This window comes from Neoarius graeffei, chromosome 16, assembly GCF_027579695.1.
Source record: "Neoarius graeffei isolate fNeoGra1 chromosome 16, fNeoGra1.pri, whole genome shotgun sequence".
Lineage (NCBI taxonomy): Eukaryota > Metazoa > Chordata > Actinopteri > Siluriformes > Ariidae > Neoarius > Neoarius graeffei.
The window spans coordinates 628737-637322 of NC_083584.1; the positions used below are offsets into that span (position 1 = coordinate 628737).

General features: G+C 38.8%; 1 pseudogene; it reads left to right on the forward strand.

The window, feature by feature from the left end:
• The first annotated feature begins 469 nt into the window (after window positions 1-469).
• LOC132899860 (olfactory receptor 10J4-like) lies at window positions 470-1441 on the forward strand (annotated as a pseudogene).
• Window positions 1442-8586: the final 7145 nt, after the last annotated feature.

Below are 8586 nucleotides of genomic sequence, written 5' to 3' on the forward strand. Positions count from 1 at the left end.
CTTGTCCTAAATCATTGTTCTGTGCCGATAAAAAATTGGAAAAATAATTTTGATTCATCAAACCATTTCAAAGTTAGGAGCCAATGAAATTTTAAGGGGTGGCCCCTATTGACTCTATGGTCAATATATTGTGATATAAAAGTTAAAATTTCATGAAACTTAATATGCTTCATCAACATCACATTCCAGTGTCACAAATGTCACATTCCTTCATGGCATTCTGTTCATAGGGGGCGCTATAAATTAAACATTGCAATATCTCAAGAACCACATATGCGAAAATTTTTAAATTGTGTGTGGTTGTACTTGGTCACATGCTGTTGAACCAGTCAGGAAAGAGGGTGGGACTATTATGTAAGTGACTGTCAGAAAGTCACGAGGGAATGTGTGTCCAGAGAAGATAGATAATATAAATGTGCATAGAGCTTTTTTCTGAGCACAGGTGTAACATGTGTTTATCTAAATTATGATGGATTTTATTTATTTACTTTAGAAATTAATGGATGTCAATAATGTCACGTATTTAACACTAGAGGGACACGTGGATTTACAGAACTACAGATATATGTATTTTTTAATTACCCTTACTGTGTATATATTGATAATTGTATTTAATGTTGTTGTTATTTTTGTAATCTTCATAAACAAACAACTCCATGAGCCCATGTACATTTTCATTGCTGCTTTGCTTTGTAATGCTCTCTTTGGAGCGACAGCTCTTTGTCCTAAACTGCTCATTGATTTACTGTCAGAAAAACAAATCACTTCTTACCATGGCTGTTTATTTCAGGCTTTATTTGTTTATTGGTATGTTACATCAGATTTTACCCTGTTATCCGCTATGGCTTATGACAGATATGTGTCCATCTGTAAACCATTACAATACGCAACTATATTAAAAATGCACACTGTAAGAAAGCTCATATTTTTGTCATGGTTTTTGCCTTGTTGTGAACTCAGTGTAGCATTGATATCAATATATCAACTTAAGCTGTGTAAATTTAAATTGAACAGAATATACTGTGATAGTTACTCAATTCTTAAATTAAGTTGTAAAGAAACATCTGCAAACAACTCCTATGGGCTTTTTGTTTTCAGCATTGCTGTATTTCCTCCGGTGATCTTTGTAATCTACTCGTATATCAGGATACTCACTGTGTGTTTGAATAATTCTAAAGATTTCAGAAGAAAAGCTTTACAGACCTGTTTACCACATCTTTTCATTTTCATCAATTTTTCTGTCAACATTTGTTTTGAAGTTATCAATACCAGACTAGAATCAAGTCAAGTTCCCCACATTATTGCCATGATCCTGTCAGTTGAATATTTACTCATTCCTCCTCTATTCAATCCCATAATCTATGGATTAAAACTACAGGAGATTTGGAAGAGCATCAAGAGACTGATTTCATGGCAAAAGAGGACTGGCATTTCTTTTTAGGTGTAGAATGTCTTGCTTTTAATAATAATAATAATAATAATAATTATAATACTAATAATAATAAAGTAGTAGCAGCCTGATACTCATGCATTACTACTGTACAGTGTAAAAAGGAGAAAAAGTGAAACCATCCTCATTTTGACTGTAATGCTGAAATTTAACAGAATAATGGACTGAAAGTTATTTTCTTCATAGTTATGCATGATTTACTTCTTAATGAAAACCTCATCAGCATCACATTAAAAATAAAAAAATGTATTATAAAATGCATGTTGATTTTAATTAACCAAAATAACAAAGATTTTTGAATTAACTTTTATCTTTGCTCATTTCTGAATTCTTTAATGAAATTCTATGCTTTCTATAATAGAACAGATTCCATGTTTATTATTTTAGTTCTTACACAGATTAAATGTCCACATGACTAATACTATTAAAACTGCAAATTATGCCACACTCAGGAAAATTATATACAGAATGACAACAGCATGTTAAAGTTAATCCAAAAGTAAAGTCATTGTAGGGGTGGCACGATGGTGTAGTGATTAGCACTGTTGCCTCACAGCAAGAAGGTCCTGGGTTTGAGCCCAGTGTCCGATGAAGGCCTTTCTGTGTGGAGTTTGCATGTTCTCCCTGTCTCTGTGTGGGTTTCCTCCAGGTGCTCCGGTTTCCCCCACAGTCCAAAGATGTGCAGGTTAGGATCATTGATGGCTCTAAATTGACCGTTGGTGTGAATGTGAGTGTGAATGGTTGTCTCTTTGTGTCAGCCCTGTGATGACCTGGCGACTTGTCCAGGGTGTACCCCGCCTCTCACCCATAGTCAGCTGGGATAGGATCCAGCTTACCTGCAACCTTGCACAGGATAAGCGGCTACAGATAATGGATTAATTCCTGTTTTCCATGCATTTCAACACTGTACCCATGTCAGCCTGTTATTTTCATTTCAACAAATAATTTGATGAAACAGGTTATATATTTGATTTTACTAACGTAAACAGGTATTAGTTCTCAGAATCAGATGATGAGTGATTTTATATAAAAAAATAGTGCATTATGGCTCAGTCTAAAGTCAGACCATGACAGAAGGCATTTTATTTATTATAGCACATTTCATAAACAAGGTAAATCAGCTGGTTTTACAAATAAAAAGAAAATTATGTTAAAAGTAATCATAAACTTAATTAAAATACAAAACTTAAATTAAAATGAATAAAATTACATAAAATGTGTAAAGTTTTATATATATATATATATATATATATATATATATATATAAGTACATAGATAAATTATAAAAAGAATAGAACAGCAATGCAGTATTGTGCCTGAGAGCTTAAACTGAACTGAAAGCTGACAAAAAGAGAGAGGTTTTCAGCTTTAATTTAGAAAAAAAAAAATGTCAAGTGTTGGGGCACAGCTAATGGTTTGAGAGTTGGTTCCATCTAAAAGCAGAAAAGAATCTAATTGCTGCTTCTCTGTTTATAAATATTTACCTTAGACAGTATTAACTGACAACTTCCTAATGGTCTGACAACCCTGTTGGGTTTATATTGCTTGAGCATACGAGACAGATCCATTGTCCCTAAATTGTGTAATGATCTATAGACAGGTACGAATACTTTAAAGGAGCCAATGTAAGGATTTAAGAATCAGGGTAATGTGATCTATTCTCTTAGCTCTAGTGCAAAATCTGGCTGCTGCATTTTAAGCTGAAGTTTGACTGTATTTTTAGAAAGTCTGGTCAGGAGACCATTATGATATTTAACCTTACTACAAATAAAAGAATGAATGAGTTTCTCAAGGTCTTGTTTTGACAAGAAATCTCAAATCTCTCTCTATTTTTGAGGTGAATGGTGATGCCATATTTTATTTGACATGACTGATAAAAATGAGATCAGCATCCATGACAATACCAAGGTTCTATACCCATTCTTTTGATTTGAGGGTTCTAGATTTAAGATAATCAGCAAGATTAATTCTTAAATAAAATAAATCTTTTATCTTTATTTAGCTGTAGGATGTTTTGGCACATCCAGTTTGTAAAATTAGCAGTTTGTGGTTTTTTTTCTTTTTCAACAATCTTGTGTTGTCTGTTTGATTTTCTTACTATATCACCTCCCCAACAGAGTGTTTTTAGACGTGCTATTCTCAGTTTTTGACCTAGTGAACCAGTATCAGGATATATTGACAGAGACTTCAAAGCACTTCTCCAAGTTGCTCTTATTTAGGGTGTCTGCCAAATGCCATAAATGTAAATGTAATACCTTTAAGACATTTACCCAGTAGATAAATGAGACTGTAGTCACTTGGTGAGAGAGCTAAATAAATCCAAGTACCTTCTGTATCTCTCTGCTAAGATATTCTGTAGTCTTGAAGGATTTAGCCAAGGGGAATCATAAATAAATAGAATAAGATCAGTCCAAGAACCAAATCCTGGGGTACCCACCAGGTCATAAACATCTGCTCAGAGACACATCTGTATATTTGTCCATCTCAACAAAGTAATTATTGTCCTACAAGTATAATTTAAACCAGTTTAGGATTGTTCCTTAGAGTACATCCCAATTCATAAGTCTATGTTAAATGGTGACAAAGGCATGATGGTGTCAAAGGCTACATCCACACGGCAACGAGATGTTATTTAAAAATATATCGCATCCAAATGTGCAACGATCAGTAAAATATCAGGTCCATATGGCAACGCAACGCTTGCTGAAAATGATGCAATACACATGCGACACCTCTAGGGGCGCTGTAAGACGGTCCCTTCGGAGACACCAGAACAATAGAAGAAGTAAGGACACATGCGCATAAACTATTATGCACGAGACTTCATATTAGCCACAAAGTCAGGAAAATCTGTTCGTAAAATTACATTATAATGACCAAATACAATGAAAAGTATTTTTCCAGTCTCACCTGTGAACGGTAATCCCATGTGATCTCATTTGGACAGCAAACCTGTTGGTACAGTTAAACGCAGCTAATCTTTATTCTCCGCTTTGACCTATCCAATATGGCGGCGAGGATTGTGAACTTACAAGTTACACAGAATTCAATGCCTTCTAGCTCGGAACTCGGAAGTTACGCTGGGAGTGTACGCTGGCGCGTTTGTTGGCTGCCGCTGCTCACCAGCTTGTTGTTTGTTTATCGGCTTGTTGTTTGTTTATCGTCATTTCTTCTAACTTGGCAACATTATCTGAGTGGATTATATTGTTTCACTGACTCTGGACTTACTTTGGATTAAAACCATCCTCCAATTACAAGTCGGACTAATCTGCAGTTCCACAAGTAACTCTCGCCCGGGCCACGCTGTCTCCAGCCTAACTCGAGCCCTCTCTGCTGTGATTATCGCAGATTTCCTCGCGTACAAATGTGTAAGTCTCACCTTCCTCATTTTGTGCGCTTGGTTTGGCCTTAGCATCCAAATCGGAGTTGGCAGTTCCCCCCTGCCTGTAACGATTGTTTTGCTATTAGCCTAGTTATCTGTAATATCAGGCAGTTGGCCTATCGAGGTTTTCTAACCTGGCTGTTGAGCTCCGCTGGTTTTAACGTTAACCTGGTGATCTATGGAGAGTTAACATGCGTCTTCTACCTGCAATTAGCGTCCTTGTCTCTCTCAGGATTTTGTGGATTATTATCACTGCCTGTGACTCCCACATTGCGTCGCATTTCATGATGGATTTATCATACTCTACTAATGAACTGCTGAATCTCAACTCACCTTCTATCAGGCTACCGCCTGGTGTCCACAAACTACTCTTCACATTGGGCATCGCTCGTCAGCAGCCCCGGTATATGCACCGGAGCTGCCGTCGCAAATTCATCAAGTACTCTTCCCAAACTGACGGCGCCATCCCCAGTCTCATCTCCTCTCGTTCGTCGATTAGGCGACGCGTAGAGGCTGGAATACACCCCCAAAATCTCGCTGTGCTGCCGCTGTCTGATTTCCCTACTGCTATTACTCCTACGGCCCCTATCCCAGTGCACTGGACTCCTCGCCACCTCGTCAAAACATACCGCTTAAGTGCCGGAAAAAACGTGGCGAATCTTCGTCCGCTGAACTTTTATGGGCCAATCTCGTCTGAACAAACATTGCAACTACCACCAGTTAAATTTGCCTTGTTAAATGTTAGGTCTGTAGCAAATAAGACTTTTATCCTCAATGATTTTATCACATCTCGAAAGCTGGACTTTCTTTTTATTACTGAAACATGGCTTAGGGCTGGCGATTTGTCCTCTTTTGTTGAACTATGTCCTCCCCACTATGGCTTTTTTAACTCTCCTAGGGTATCAGGCCGTGGTGGTGGTCTGGCAACAGTGTTTAATAAGCTGTTTAAGTGTAGGTCTTTGCCTAATCAAACTTACTCTACTTTTGAAGTTCAGTTATTGTTGATTACTGCATGCTCTCCAATTCTTTGTGCTTTAGTGTACAGACCTCCTAAAGCCACTAGTGGTTTCCTAGAAGAGTTCTCTAACCTTTTGTCCTCTATGGCCTCTCGTTTTGAGAAGCTACTTATATTGGGAGATTTCAATATTCATGTGTGCTGTCCCACTAAACCACTGGTCAATGACTTTTTAAATCTGATTGATTCCTTCAATCTAACTCAGTTAGTATCTGGCCCCACACATACGGTATGAGAGGTCACTCACTGGACCTGGTTTTATCACTGGGTCTCTGTACTGCTAATGTTGAAATCACTAACACTACTGTGTCTGATCATTACCTGATTGAATTTGAGTCCTTTTGGCCTACTCCCACACTCCTTCCTCTTCAACCCCATCACTATGCCCGCTCTATAAACTCTGCCACAACTTTGCCCCTCTGACATCATGCCCTCCCGACTCTTTAAGGAAGTTTTTGGTATACTCTGCCCAATTGTATTAGCTATAGTAAACTGCTCCCTAGCTAACGGTATCTTCCCCTCTAGTCTTAAACACGCAGTAGTTCAGCCACTACTAAAAAAGCTCTGTCTGGACCCTAATGACCCTAGAAATTTTAGGCCCATCTCAAAATTACCCTTTCTCTCTAAAATCTTAGAAAAGGTGGTTTTTCAGCAGCTCTCCTCCCACTTAAACAACTTTAATATTTTGGACAAATTTCAACCTGGTTTCAGAGCCCTTCATAGCACAGAGTCTGCACTACTCAAAGTACATAAAGACCTCTTGCTTGCAGTTGATTCCGGTACATGTGCCATTCTCCTCCTTTTAGATCTTAGCACTGCATTTGACACTATAGACCATAACATCCTGTTGGCGCGCCTACATGATAAAGTTGGATTGCAAGGCCCAGTCTTAAACTGGTTTAGGTCCTATTTGGAGGATAGGACCTTCTGTGTCAAGATTGGTAATCAGTCTTCCTCCTCAGCCCCAAATAAGTATGGTGTCCCACAAGGGTCCATTTTAGGCCCCCTGCTCTTCTCTCTTTACATGCTGCCCCTAGGTTCTATTCTCAAGAAGCACAACATTCAATATCACTGTTACGCTGATGATAGCTCTACCTGCCCTTAAGTCCAAACTGCTCTTCCACCATCAACAATCTGTTCAGCTGTCTTGAGGACGTTAAATCCTGGATGGCACACAACTTTCTACAACTAAATGAAAGTAAAACTGAAATAATATTATTTGGTTCATCCCTCACTGTCACCAGCCTTGGCAATGCTCTTCCTCCTCATCTACCAGACACACAGAATGTAGTCAGAAATCTGGGCGTTCTGCTTGACAGTTCGCTAACTTTTAATAAACAAGTTAATGCTGTGGTTAAAGGCAGTTTCTATCAGCTGAGGACCATAGCAAAGTTAAAACCTGTTCTTTCCCCTAAAGATCTGGAAATAGTCATCCACGCATTCATCTCCTCACGCTTAGATTACTGTAATTCCCTTTACACAGGCATCTCACAATACAACATTAATAGACTTCAACTGGTACAAAATGCTGCTGCCAGGCTTCTGACTGGCACCAAGAAGGGGGAACATATCACACCAGTCCTAGCCAAGCTCCACTGGCTTCCAGTGAGATACAGAATTGATTTTAAAATTTTACTTTTTGTTTTTAAAGCACTTAATGGTCTAGCACCACCTTATATTTCGGAACTTTTGATTCCACACTCTGCACCCAGATCACTTAGGTCACAAAATCAATCACTCCTTACCATCCCTCGCACACGCCTCAAAACCCGCGGTGACCGTGCTTTCTCTGTTGCTGCTCCAAAGCTCTGGAATGCCCTCCCGCCATACATTAAATCCTCCCCTACAATTGCCTCTTTTAAATCCAATCTGAAGACTTACTTGTTCACACTTGCTTTTGAGTCAAATTGAGGTGTTGTTTTGTTTCTTTTTTACTCCCTTATTATGGTGCTATTGCCGCGCTTTCAATGATTAATGTAAATATGTGGGTCTGATGTTTCAGACTATTATTGTTTTTTATCTATGCCTTAGCTAACACTGTGAAGCACTTTGGCTCAACCCCTGTTGTTTTTAAATGTGCTATATAAATAAATGACTTGACTTGAGGATGATGTATGATTCTACACGGAAGGCAGCGTTTTTAATGGTCCAGAATAAATTGAATGATATCAAATCAAATCAAGTTTATTTGTACAGCGCTTTTAACAATAAACATTGTCGCAAAGCAGCTTTACAGAATTTGAACGACTTAAAACATGAGCTAATTTTATCCCTAATCTATCCCCAATGAGCAAGCCTGTGGCGACGGTGGCAAGGAAAAACTCCCTCAGACGACATGAAGAAACCTCGAGAGGAACCAGACTCAAAAGGGAACCCATCCTCATTTGGGCAACAACAGACAGCCTGACTATAATATTAACAGTTTTAACAGATATAACCCTCAACTGTCCTCATGGGGCCGTCCTTCACAGGAGTGGGGCGATAAAACTCCGACCAGACACAGGGCACCAGGATGGATCAAGCAGGTCCGAGGGGCAGAAGAGGCCAGCATCTCAATCCCAGGATCAACATGTAACTCAGAGGGACAGATGGGTGGGGGGGGGGGGGGGGAGAAAGAAAACACGTTGTTAGGTATGCCCTAAAAATGACAAGTATTAAATCTGTGTGGTAGGCTCGCAGAGACGAGAGTCTTTACATCAGGCATAACACACAATGGCATGTTAATATGGTAAAAAATAT